At 43.4% G+C, this 14,880-nt stretch overlaps 1 non-coding gene across 1 annotated transcript; it reads left to right on the top strand.

The window, feature by feature from the left end:
• The first annotated feature begins 978 nt into the window (after positions 1–978).
• On the top strand, positions 979–1,089 carry LOC126205290 (U6 spliceosomal RNA). The gene has a single exon (XR_007540559.1). It is a non-coding gene; the product is annotated as a U6 spliceosomal RNA (small nuclear RNA).
• Positions 1,090–14,880: the final 13,791 nt, after the last annotated feature.

Here is a 14,880-nt window from a genome sequence, read left to right as displayed (position 1 = left end):
TTATCAGTACTTGACGGTAAATCCAATCTCAGCAATAAGTGTTTGGTCTGAGCAAAGTCCTCTCAGTGAAACATTTCCATTATGCAACGAATTATTTAAGGCTACTCTTTACACCATTACCTGGCCAGATCTTCCTGACTAGCAAATCAGTGATTGACATTGGGAACCAATAGATAACAATTAATAGGCGGAAGCTCGCAGAGCTAAACTAATCAAATATAGGACCAGTAATCACTCTGACCCGGCAGTACCCAAACTCTGTTACTACTGAGAGCTCCATCACTCCATTGCGACTATCAGTCCTGCAGTGTATTACTATAACTGACAGCACGACGGATACATTGAGAACTCCCCAGAGTGAACTTGACTGTCCAGTACGACTCCTTCACTATAACTAATCATAAGACCCACGATAAACAAATATGGAACCATTTATATAAACAAAATTGCAGCGATACCATTTCTTTTAACAATTACATCATTATTTTAAATGCCCGTCGTATCCTCTTCTCGTGGCCAGCTTCCAGTATTGTAGCATCTTTGCTGCTCGAACTGCTGCTACTGCCGGCCACCGATGCAGATAATATCTTTGCCGCTTGAATCATTAATATAGGTCATAGCTTCTTATATTCATAGCTTCTTCATATTTCAAATAATCACATATAAAGAAAATTATAATAATAAAAGTTGAATACTGTACCCATATCATCGTAAATCTAGCTGTTGCACCAATAAGTTAAGATTACGAAACTACCGTGATGACAATTATAATATACACATTTTTCTTCGAGCCGTCTCAATATGGGAGTGCTGTGGTAACATCTCTGCTGTTATGGTACTTTGTAAAATCCGAGTTCAACACGTGAACCGTATTTCATATTCTCCGTAAAATATCATAGTCATACAAAGTTTCATTTACTTCAATATACAAGCAGCTAAACGTTTTGGTGAAATGTCTGAAGTAATATAGAAGTCATAAAGTAAACAAACCGGCGGTACATGTACTAAAAAATTGGAACGATCCAGAGAAGATTAGCATGGCCCCTGCGAATGGATGACACGCAAAATCGTGAAGCGTTCCACATTTTTTCCATACAGAACGCAGCATGTCATTCTCAATGGAGAGAAGTCTTCCGAAGTAAGTGTGATTTCAGGTGTGCCGCAGGGGAGTGTCGTAGGACCGTTGCTATTCACAATATACATAAATGACCTTGTGGATGACATCGGAAGTTCACTGAGGCTTTTTGCAGATGATGCTGTGGTGTATCGAGAGGTTGTAACAATGGAAAATTGTACTGAAATGCAGGAGGATCTGCAGCGAATTGACGCATGGTGCAGGGAATGGCAATTGAATCTCAATGTAGACAAGTTTAATGTGCTGCGAATACATAGAAAGATAGATCCCTTATCATTTAGCTACAAAATAGCAGGTCAGCAACTGGAAGCAGTTAATTCCATAAATTATCTGGGAGTACGCATTAGGAGTGATTTAAAATGGAATGATCATATAAAGTTGATCGTCGGTAAAGCGGATGCTAGACTGAGATTCATTGGAAGAATCCTAAGGAAATGCAATCCGAAAGCAAAGGAAGTAGGTTACAGTATGCTTGTTCGCCCACTGCTTGAATACTGGTCAGCAGTGTGGGTTCCGTACCAGATAGGGTTGATAGAAGAGATAGAGAAGATCCAATGGAGAGCGGCGCGCTTCGTTACAGGATCATTTAGTAATCGCGAAAGCGTTACGGAGATGATAGATAAACTCCAGTGGAAGACTCTGCAGGACAGACGCTCAGTAGCTCGGTACGGGCTTTTGTTGAAGTTTCGAGAACATACCTTCAGCGAGGAGTCAAGCAGTATATTGCTCCCTCCTACGTATATCTCGCGAAGAGACCATGAGGATAAAATCAGAGAGATTAGAGCCCACACAGAAACATACCGACAATCCTTCTTTCCACGAACAATACGAGACTGGAATAGAAGGGAGAACCGATAGAGGTACTCAAGGTACCCTCCACCACACACCGTGGCTTGCGGAGTATGGATGTAGATGTAGATGTAGAGCAGCTTTTTCCCCCAATGACACTAACAACGTCTTTTCTTGAATCTGTCCTGATGAAATCACTTCTTACATTAATAAATCTAAAAATAGTGATGGAAGATATGACTATGTTGGAATTTTTGAGATAGCTGTGCGTTTATTGAAAGGGAGCCTACCAATGCCATATCTAGACAGGCGGTGGTAAACGTTGATTCCACAGGTAGCGGCCGAATCCCTTCTATCCCATATCGTAACCGGTGGCAAGGTTCAAAGTCTGCTTTATGTTACGGCGGCTCTTGTTCAAAATGGCCGCACCCCGTGACTCATCAGGTACGGAAACTCGGCGCGTCTGTGTCAACAACGCCATCCGGCTCTTTATCACCATGAGGACTTTCAGGGCGAAGGCCGTGACGCAATATCTGCGACGTCACGATTACGTAAACAGAATGCGTTACGTGTTCCTGCAGATGAGTTCCATAACTTCCATATCAGGAAAAAAGATCTACTCTTGCGTTTTAGATAATTTATTTTACAATATGACACAAATCCCATACCTTGTACCTCGAAATACTTGCATTTTGGAATGTAGCGACTGTGCGTTTCTCCAAATGAGAGTTATATACGAAAAACACGAAGTAACATTGGCGAGGTCATGTATAAAACAATAATTTTAATAACCAATTATATATCTTTGAGACAAGTACACTACTGGCCGTTAAAATTGCTACACCAGGAAGATGACGTGCTACAGACGCGAAATTTAACCGACAGGAAGAAGATGCTGTAATATACAAATGATTAGCTTTTCAGAGCATTCACACAAGGTTGGCGTCCGGTGGCGACACCTACAACGTGCTGACCTGAGGGAAGTTTCCAACCGATTCCTCATACACAAACAGCAGTTGAACGGCGTTGCCTCGTGAAACGTTGTTGTGATGCCTCGTGTAAGGAGGACAAATGCTTACCATCACGTTTCTGACTTCGATAAAGGTCGGATTGTAGCCTATCGCGATTGCAATTTATCGTATCGCGACATTGCTGCTCGCGTTGGTCGAGATCCAATGACTGTTAGCAGAATATGAAATCGGTGGGTTCAGGAGGGTAATACGGAACGCCGTGCTGGATCCCAGCGGCCTCGTATCACTAGCAGTAGAGATGACAGGCATCTTATCCGCATGGCTGTAATGGATAGTGCAGCCACGTCTCGATCCCTGAGTCAACAGATGGGGACGTTTGCAAGACAACCATCTGCACGAACAGTTCGATGACGTTTGCAGCAGCATGGACTATCAGCTCGGAGACCATGGCTGCGGTTACCCTTGACGCTGCATCACAGACAGTAGCGCCTGCGATGGTGTACTCAACGACGATCCTCGGTGCATGAATGGCGAAACGTCATTTTTTCGGATGAATCCTGGTTCTGTTTACAGCATCATGATGGTTGCATCCGTGTTTGGCGACATCGCGGTGAACGCACATTGGAAGCGTGTACTTGTCATCGGCATGCTGGCGTATCACCCGGGGTGATGGTATGGGGTGCCATTGGTTACACGTCTCGGTCACCTCTTGTTCGCGTTGACGACACTTTGAACAGTGGACGTTACATTTCAGATGTGTTAAGACACGTGGCTCTACCCTTCTTTCGATCCTTGCCAAACCCTACATTTCAGCAGGATAATGCACGACCGCATGTTGCAGGTCCTGTACGGGCCTTTCTGGGTACAGAAAATGTTCGACTGCTGCCATGGCCAGGACATTCTCCAGATCTCTCACCAACTGAAAACGTCTAGTCAATGGTGGCCGAGCAACTAGCTCGTCACAATATGCCAGTCACTACTCTTGATAAACTGTGGTATCGTGTTGAAGCTGCATGGGCAGCTGTACCTGTACACGCCATCCAAGCTCTGTTTGACTCAATGCCCAGGCGTATCAAGGCCGTTATTACTGCCAGAGGTGGTTGTTCTGGGTACTGATTTCTCTGGATCTATGCACCCAAATTGTGTGAAAATGTAATCACATGTCAGTTCAAATATAATATATTTGTCCAATGAATACCCATTATCATCTGCATTTCTTCTTGGCGTAGCAATTTTAGAGGCCAGTAGTGTATATCTTATATGCCTTCAGATACCCTTACTTGTGAACTATACAGGGTAGGCAGAAACTGTATGGAAAGCTTGTAAGAGTGTTGCAGGGCAGGTTGTGCTAAGAATAAATAGTTCAGTGAAAAATTCAATACGTTGCTCCGTTTCCGAGTGAATTAGCATTGAAGTTAGCCAATCAGGCCCTTTCCCGCGCAAATTTAAGCGGCCCGCCAGAGGGAGTGTCCCCAAAGACGTTCTTCTTTTGTTTTCCTTAAACTGATCAAAAATTTTTGTAGTACGTTAGTAAGCATCTAACCCAAGCTAAAGGCTGAGCAGTCTTGTGCGCCGTTATCTACGCTATGAGATCAGACACTAATTGTATCTGGCGGGCGGCTCGAATTTGCGCGGTCGCAACGGCCTGATTGGCCACCTACAATGCTAATTAACTCGGATACGGCGCAACGTATCGAATTTTTTTCAACAGCTATTTCTCAGCACATCCTACCCTGGAACACCCTTACAATCTTTTCAGACTGTTTCTGATCCCCCTGTGTACTCACAGTCGGCCGGTTTAGCCATGGGAAACTCCATGACGGGAAGCGTGTCTGACATAGTCATTAAACATATTGCAGATTTTTTTGAGAAATTTAAACACAAAGCTGATTAAGTCACTTACTACAAACGTTGTGTCGATGACAGACCAATAAGCATGGGCTCTAAAGTACATACCTTAAGAACTATGAGCACTTGTTCATTTTTGAGAACAGTAAAAGATTATTGTTGTTTACTAATGTAAAATTTTTTGTTAGTACTTCAAATAATGAAGAGTTCGCTAAAGGCATTTGACTCAGTGTATTGAGCATTTATTTGAAACTAACCTGTTGATGAGTAGTCGGTCTAATCAGGAGTACCGATTTTTATTAACCTTGTAAGTAGGCTGTTTAGGTTTTCTTATTGGTAACGCCACGTAGCGCTCTGTATAAAAATCACTGGCTGTGCTGTGTGCAGTCTGTGGCTAGTTTGCATTGTTGTCTGCCATTGTAGTGTTGGGCAGCTGGATGTTAACAGCGCGTAGCGTAGCGCAGTTGGAGGTGAGCGGCCAGCAGTGGTAGAAGTGGGGAGAGAGATGGCGGAATTTTGAAAGTGGATGATCTGGACCTGTGTCCATCAGAGACAGTTAATTTGTAAGACCGAATGTCATGAACTGCTTTATATATTACGACTTTTGAACACTATTAAGATAAATACATTGTTTGTTCTCTATCAAAATCTTTCATTTGCTAACTATGCCTATCAGTAGTTAGTGCCTTCAGTAGTTTGAATCTTTTATTTAGCTGGCAGTAGTGGCGCTCTCTGTATTGCAGTAGTTCGAGTAACGAAGATTTTTTTAGGTAAGTGATTCATGAAAGGTATAGGTTATTGTTAGTCAGGGCCATTCTTTTGTAGGGATTATTAAAAGTGAGATTGCGTTGCGCTAAAAAAAATATTGTGTGTCAGTTTAAGCACAGTCATGTATAATTGTTCAAAGGGGACGTTACAACCTGCTTTGATCGAATACAAAAATAGCTTGCACCACTGAGTAATTCATAATTACTTGATTAACCTTGATAAATGATATTTGTTTGAAGCTATTTATTTCTTTTTTTAAAATTAAACTGCGATTGGTCGATTGAAAATTTTCCTCTTCCGTCCTATCACATACCTGAAAAAGTTTATTGTGATTGTTTAGCACAGATTTACTTTTACCATAGAATTAATGTAGGTGAAATGTCGTCGAAGTATGACCATGTTGGGATGTGGGTAAGTAATAATATGATCTCGTCGAACTGAGCTTAAGAGGAAGAATGACACTATTATTCCCATTCACTAGATACACACACTTTTTCTCTAGAGAGATCAGTAATTTTATCAGTCTTGGAGTCGATCAATTAATCAGTTCCGCAGTAACAAAACAGTGTCACAGCGCAATATATCTTGCTGGTACTCCAAGAGTACTTTACGACAATTTCACAGTATCTGACTTTTTTTCTTCTGTTTGCAGTGTGTTGGTTGCGCCTATACGCATCCACCAAAACCACGATTAGGACCAACTGCACAAGCGAATTCCGATTCACTTTAACAGGTGATTCTGGTAAAAACTGATATGAGGAATAGAAGAAACTAGTTATAATTCCCAAAATCCACACGTATTATAAAAATTAATGTATGTATGTACGTATGTATGTTCCACATCGCCTCCTAAACCACTCGACCGATTTCAACCAAACCTGGTACACGCATCACTTACTGTCTGGGACGAAACGCTGTGGGTTTAAGAACCATCTACCTGAGGATTAAAAAGCAATGTAGCACACGACTCGCGAATATCCATACTTTAGTTACCCAGTATTTGAGAATGAGAGCATTTAGAGAGACTTGCAACAAACTTTACATATAATTTGAAACCTTAACGAAACTTTCTCTTTATGACGAGGACCGCCACAAAATGATGAAAGGAAAACAGTTTACTGCTGACTACATTTTCGCTGCTTATGCAGTAAAACCCCCGCATGAAGCATGACATTTTAATTTATTACTACTTTACTACTAACTGTATTCGCAACACATTTTTAAAATATTATTCACATATACCACTGAATACACCAGAAAAAGTATAGCATTGTACGACGCATTGTTCACTACTACATCGTAAACTGGAGCTGCAAGAAAGTGAATCTGCAAGGCGAAACAAATATGAAATATGTCTAGAAACACGTGTAAAATATGTTAAATATATGTCAAATGTATCTGACACGCGTCTAAGCGCGACAAAGACACGGGTAAAAAGGCCATCCTAAACTCCTGGAACGATTTCAACCAAATTTGGTACACATGTTAGTTACAGTCTGGACAGAAACACTGTGTAGGTAAGAACCATAGACAGCGAGGCGGGGGCGGGGGGGGGGGGGGGGGGAGAGGAGAAGATGGGCACAGACAGTGGGAGGACGGTATTGACAGAGAGAGGGGAAGGAGAAATAGAGAGAGGAGGACATGGGTAGAGAAAGACTAGAAGATGGACAGAGACAGGGGGAGGAAGAGATAGGCAGAGAGAGTGAGGAGGAGGAGATGAACATTTAGAGAGGAGGAGGAGGTGGAATTACAGGAGGGAGGAGGGGGACGGAGCAGATTGACGGAGGGAGGGGGAGGAGCAGCTAGATAGAGAAACGCGCAAGAGGGGATGGACAAAGAGTGGGTCATGGAGGAGATGGGCAGAGATGGAGTAAAAGAGGAGATCGACAGGAATAGGGGGGACGAGAAGATGGACTAATAGACGATTAGAATAAACAGATATCTGGGCAACGCCATGTACTTAGCTATAATCTTCTAATTTGACAGTTACAGTGGATGGTTGCAAGGCACTCGCCCGATTGCAGATTTCTGGTAAGTATTGGCCACTTGTGAGGCTTGTCATGTGTCAGTCGTTGCTGGAAGAAATGTAAATGTTAGCTGTACTGTATACCACGCTGCTCTCTGCATTTTATAGCTGACTTGCGAGACACCGGTGGAAGATCGTATTGGCGGCCACGTCTCCCAATACTTAACACTAGACACAGGAGATACAGTTCAAAGAGAGGAGAAATGTAGATGTACAATGTGAAAATTCATTTATTTGATGTAATAACTCTAGATATTTCAAGAAGACCTTGAACTTTCAAACACGGTACCCTAGACGACACGATCACAGTGAGTCGTGGGCAGTCAAGTACAACTATAAAGATTATCGAAATGACAGCTCTCGCCACTGTGACTAGAAACAGGGAGTGAATTCTTCATTTTGAGTTGCTACAACGTGGATTTAGTTAATTTCATCACAAAGCAAAATCGGAGGAAATTCAATATTGGTCTGTGAGAACCAACTCACACATGCAGTTTTGAACTATTTTCGACTACCAAGAAGTTACAGAAAGTAAGGTTGGTGTGAACGATGAGCGCAAAAGCAGGTTCTCAGTTTGACAGTAAGAATATACACTCCTGGAAATGGAAAAAAGAACACATTGACACCGGTGTGTCAGACCCACCATACTTGCTCCGGACACTGCGAGAGGGCTGTACCAGCAATGATCACACGCACGGCACAGCGGACACACCAGGAACCGCGGTGTTGGCCGTCGAATGGCGCTAGCTGCGCAGCATTTGTGCACCGCCGCCGTCAGTGTCAGCCAGTTTGCCGTGGCATACGGAGCTCCATCGCAGTCTTTAACACTGGTAGCATGCCGCGACAGCGTGGACGTGAACCGTATGTGCAGTTGACGGACTTTGAGCGAGGGCGTATAGTGGGCATGCGGGAGGCCGGGTGGACGTACCGCCGAATTGCTCAACACGTGGGGCGTGAGGTCTCCACAGTACATCGATGTTGTCGCCAGTGGTCGGCGGAAGGTGCACGTGCCCGTCGACCTGGGAGCGGACCGCAGCGACGCACGGATGCACGCCAAGACCGTAGGATCCTACGCAGTGCCGTAGGGGACCGCACCGCCACTTCCCAGCAAATTAGGGACACTGTTGCTCCTGGGGTATCGGCGAGGACCATTCGCAACCGTCTCCATGAAGCTGGGCTACGGTCCCGCACACCGTTACGCCGTCTTCCGCTCACGCCCCAACATCGTGCAGCCCGCCTCCAGTGGTGTCGCGACAGGCGTGAATGGAGGGACGAATGGAGACGTGTCGTCTTCAGCGATGAGAGTCGCTTCTGCCTTGGTGCCAATGATGGTCGTATGCGTGTTTGGCGCCGTGCAGGTGAGCGCCACAATCAGGACTGCATACGACCGAGGCACACAGGGCCAACACCCGGCATCATGGTGTGGGGAGCGATCTCCTACACTGGCCGTACACCACTGGTGATCGTCGAGGGGACACTGAATAGTGCACGGTACATCCAAACCGTCATCGAACCCATCGTTCTACCATTCCTAGACCGGCAAGGGAACTTGCTGTTCCAACAGGACAATGCACGTCCGCATGTATCCCGTGCCACCCAACGTGCTCTAGAAGGTGTAAGTCAACTACCCTGGCCAGCAAGATCTCCGGATCTGTCCCCCATTGAGCATGTTTGGGACTGGATGAAGCGTCGTCTCACGCGGTCTGCACGTCCAGCACGAACGCTGGTCCAACTGAGGCGCCAGGTGGAAATGGCATGGCAAGCCGTTCCACAGGACTACATCCAGCATCTCTACGATCGTCTCCATGGGAGAATAGCAGCCTGCATTGCTGCGAAAGGTGGATATACACTGTACTAGTGCCGACATTGTGCATGCTCTGTTGCCTGTGTCTATGTGCCTGTGGTTCTGTCAGTGTGATCATGTGATGTATCTGACCCCAGGAATGTGTCAATAAAGTTTCCCCTTCCTGGGACAATGAATTCACGGTGTTCTTATTTCAATTTCCAGGAGTGTATTTGCCTCAGACTGCAATTAAATAACCTCCTGAGCCAAATTTATCCTTACATGCAGTTTATCACACGACTGCGTTTCCACGATTCCGTCACCGACGCGAAGTTTAACTACAGTCCCCGATTCTTTAGTAGTCAAGTCCATAGCTGCGGCAGGCTCCAACTATTTTCTGCGGTCACCTCACATCGGTCGGAAGGCCATAGCGAAGATGTAACACAAGCCACTTTTTTTTATTGAACCTCAGCTTCGTTATACCCTCTCTATCGCGGGGTGGGAAGTTATATAACTTCCCGCCTCTATGAAGCTTTGCCATGTTCACATCCTTCTCTGTTTTGTATTTTTGATCATTTCATACCGTGACTAAAATCTGCTACTACTGGTGGAGAAACAGATGGCAACATTTCCGAACACAAGGTTGTCTTGTACATCCCATGGAATGTCCTGGAAGAGAAACTACGCAGTATTTCTATGCGGGGTGTATCCATGAATCTCGTGCATGAATTCGTCACTTTGGCCGTTTCTCTCCTCGGACTGCTCTGGCAACAGGGCAGTGATCTATCAAGTAAGTACTGTACTCTGTCTACTAAAATGCTTTTCTTCGCGACGGCACCAGTTTAAAATTACGATGGGCCTCGTATTTGGATTAAACTGCTTGGAAAGTAAGTATAGTAAAGATAGCTGTTTGCGTATGTATAAAGGTACGTTGTCCAAGACGCGTTTAGCGACTGCGATGGGTCGCTACGTGACGTCAGAAGTTGCCTGTTGTCGCATGCGCAGTTCGAGTTTGGGATGCGACGCGCGACTGTTGCGGCAGCTGCCGTAGCACTGCACCAGTGAGCAGTGTTGCGACGGAAGTCGGACGACGCAGAGACGTAAGGCTGCCAGAAAGATGTCGAGCCAGTCAGGGAAAACTAAAATGAGCCACTCACAGGATATGATGCTCTGTGAGCTGGTATCGCAACATCCTTGCCTTTACGATTTGAAGAACCCTAAATATAGGGACACTTTGTTCAGATACAAAATTTGGGAAGAAATTGGTGCACAGTTGAAACTGGCAGGGGAGTGAAATATATATTATTTTCCCATTAATGCAAATTTTTCAGTCCTGTTATGGAAATCAGTACAATCCATGCAGATGTAGAATTAGAATGATGAAAATTAACTTGCAGGTCAGTTTTCGCACTACTCTTTTTTTGTGACGATAAAAATTGAAAACGGCAAGTACATTATAAAATGAACAATCTAAAGTACAACGAGAAAGTTACATTTTACAATACCTTCACATTGAAAGTAAACGGTAGATTGGTGTCTTGATGATACCTTCCAGTTGTGAAAAACCACCACCAGATTGTTGTACAGCTTTCTGTAATCAATAGGTGTTCGTTTTTGAGGAAGGCGCGACGCTCTCGGAGATATATGAGCCCAAATCTCGGAAACGGAGATCGATATCATTCTGATCTCAACTTTAAAAATAATTTCGATATGTTAGGTTCTTTTCATCGGCAACGATGTATGACCTAACGTGAACCATACGTACAGTAGCCAGCGACCACATTTTTCACTGTACACAATTCAAATTTTATGCAGTAGGTTACTTGCAAATTAAGTATCGGAATAACTGTGACGAATATCGGAAAAATAGACACCTCATTATCAAGCTGTGATGTGAAACTGTAAGATACGGAAACATCAATTTTTTGTGCCTTTTACTTTCCTCACAATCGATATGGAAGTAATATACAGCGAAAAAAACACGCAAAACCGGAAGAGATATTTTTCAATTTTTTAAAGTAAAAGGAGAATCTGTATAGAAAAACTAACTCTGGGAGCCGTTGTAACTTTGTTCCATTAACATACAGTATTTTTTACAGCAAGGAAATCGGAATTCTTATTTTTCTTATGTATTTGAATCCGCCGCCGCCGACCAGGGCTTGAGAAACAGCGACGACTCCTGTCTTGGTGCGGCCTTGTCGCCGTCTGTCAGGGTGGGAAAACAGGAGGGGGCAGCGTCGTAGTCGCAGCCAACTGTCGCGTCTTGCACAGCGTAGCTTTAATTAGATATGTGTAGCCTGCCAATCAGTGTGCAGTATTAAATCATGTTACGTTGCATTGGGATTGATCCGGACTGAGAACAAGCCAGGCCGCCTGATGTCATTATGCCATATGACCGAAAACAATCAATACACTAGCTAACCTGTCTAGCATCGTGCAGTGAACTGTAACATTACTTTCAGCTCTATAAAAGTTCTGTCGTCAAGTTGCTACTTGCTAGTGAATGACAACATTTTAATTGAATTCAAAATTTTTTTTTATTTAACTAAAAGTTCACATAGAACGACGCTCCAAGTACACAATGCCTACGTTTCCTGTGAAGACTAATCGCATTCGCTAATCTTAGACTGACAAGTTCTGAAACTAAACGCTGCCTCCAGCAAAGTTTGGGCACCCTTATTCGATATCGCTAATGTATTTAAATTGATTTGTTTGTTGCTTAATAGTTGTTAGAGACTGATAATACTAAAGTTAAATGTTAAGTTTCTTTAAATGCGAACATTTTTAGGTTAGGCTTTACCGTGACTGTTACTGACATTAAATGAAACAATAAGTTCACTGTTACCAGTCACCGTTTTATTTATTTCCACGACGCGTTTCGAAGGTTTAAACCTCCATCATCGGGTGGATTTACATTAGTAAGTATTACATTTGTGTGTGTGTTGTGTTACGATTTTTGGAGGAACTTGTGGCACTGCCTAGTAGAGAAACGAGACACTATTTCAGAATATGGTTTAGGATAACTTTTGACGAAAAATTAAACTGATATCTAATGGTAAACATTAAATAAGTAAACTACAGTACCTTCAGTGATCACAGGTTCCTTTTGCTGTCGTAACACATCACATGTATACTGCCACATTTGTAAACAAATATGGCGTCTGGAATCAGCTGGGTGCAAAGTTCGTATAACAGAAGTGAAGACATAATCGCAAAGTGCAAAGAATAATATTGTTAATATTGTATATTCTTTGCACTTTGCGATTATGTCTTCACTTCTGTTATACGAACTTTGCACCCAGCTGATTCCAGACGCCATATTTGTTTACAAATGTGGCAGTATACATGTGATGTGTTACGACAGCAAAAGGAACCTGTGATCACTGAAGGTACTGTAGTTTACTTATTTAATGTTTACCATTAGATATCAGTTTAATTTTTCGTCAAAAGTTATCCTAAACCATATTCTGAAATAGTGTCTCGTTTCTCTACTAGGCAGTGCCACAAGTTCCTCCAAAAATCGTAACACAACACACACACAAATGTAATACTTACTAATGTAAATCCACCCGATGATGGAGGTTTAAACCTTCGAAACGCGTCGTGGAAATAAATAAAACGGTGACTGGTAACAGTGAACTTATTGTTTCATTTAATGTTAAGTTTCTGTAGTGACATTCCAGCAACTACATACATCAAAAAAAATTTTTTTCATCATCCCGGTAAGCAGTGCCTATTAGACGGAAGGGATCCAACAGCCGTTCAGTTCCAGTCATTCCACCAGGAAGGAGGTACACGGCTCGTGTTGTCTGTAGTTCAACCATGCCTAGACGGTCAATACCGCGGTTCGATCGCATCCACATTGTTACTTCGTGCCAGGAAGGGTTCTCAACAAGGGAAGTGTCCAGGCGTCTCGGAGTGAACCAAAGCAGTGTTGTTCGGACGTGGAGGAGATACAGAGAGACAGGAAATGTCAATGACATGCCTCTCCCAGGCCGCCCAAGGGCTACCACTGCTTCCTACGGATTATGGCTCGGAGGAAACCTGACATCAACGCCACCATATTGAATAATGCTTCACGTGCAGCCGCAGAACGTCATGTTACGACTCAAACTGTGCGCAATAGGCTGCATGATGCGCAACTTCACTCCCGACGTCCATGGCAAGGTCCATCATTGCAACCACGACACCATGTATAGATGGACTCAGCGACATGCGGAACGCACCGCTCGGGATTGGCATCACGTTCTCTTCACTAGAGTGGCCAGCATGTTCTCCAGACATGAACCCTATCGGACATGCCTGGGATAGATTGAAAAGGCTGTTTATGGACGACGTGACCCACCAACCACTCTGAGGGATCTACGCTGAATCAACGATGAGGAGTGGACAATCTGGACGAACAGTGCCTTGATGAATTTGTGGATAGTATGCCACGACGAATACAGGCATGCATCGATGAAGGACGACATGTTACTGGGTATTGGAGGTACCGGTGTGTACTGGACCACCATCTCCGAAGGTCTCGCTGTATGGTGGTACAACATGCAATGTGTGGTTTTCATGAGCAATAAAAAGGGCGGAAATGATGTTTATGTTGATCTCTATTCCAGTTTTATGTACAGGTTCCGGAACTCTCGGAACCGAGGTGACGCAACACTTTTTTTGATGTGTGTATTTTTTCATATCTTTTTTGACGTTCATTGACGCATGGAGCGAATTCGCGATTAGTGTGTTAGGCCGGTATTAAACTATCAAATTTCTTTGTCAAAGATTTGATCAAAGATGTGATCAAATATTCCGTCAAATATATTTGACAAAGATCTTTGACGTAGCGCCAGAAGGGGTATTACACTGTCATCAAATTTTCCGTCAAAGTTCAAGATGGCTGACAACACGAGCTTGTTATTAACCGCAGCAGTTGCACGTACCGCAATTGCATTGTGTGCACATGCGGAAGTGGGGGAAAAAAAAGGAACCATACATGCGAGGTTGACAGTCTCAAATTCCTGGGATTACAACTTGATAATAAATTCAGTTGGGAGGAGCACACCACAGAACTGCAAAAACGCCTTAACAAATCTGTATTTGCAATTCGTGTGTTAGCAGACATAGGTGACATAAAAATGAAAAAGCTTGCATACTTTGCCTACTTTCATTCCATAATGTCATATGGTGTAATATTTTGGGGTAAATCTTCAAGTCAAACAAAAGTTTTCAGAGTCCAAAAGCGTGTAATACGTACTATTTGTGGAGTAAATTCACGAACGTCCGGCAGAAACCTCTTCAAAGAACTGGGTATACTAACTACTGCCTCTCAGTGTATTTACTCCTTAATGAAATTTGTCCTAAATAATATATCTCTTTTTCCAACAAACAACTCAGTTCATACATGCAATACCAGGAACAAAAATGATCTGCACAAGGACTTAAAAGCACTTACTTTAGTTCAAAAAGGGGTCCACTACTCAGGAACACTCGTCTTCAATAATATGCCAGCAAACATAAAAAATTTAGTTACAAATAAAGATCAGTTTAAAAGGAGCCTGAAAGACTTACT

Source organism: Schistocerca nitens, chromosome 1 (assembly GCF_023898315.1).
Source record: "Schistocerca nitens isolate TAMUIC-IGC-003100 chromosome 1, iqSchNite1.1, whole genome shotgun sequence".
NCBI classification, from domain to species: Eukaryota; Metazoa; Arthropoda; class Insecta; order Orthoptera; family Acrididae; genus Schistocerca; species Schistocerca nitens.
This window is presented reverse-complemented; position numbering and strand designations above follow the sequence as displayed.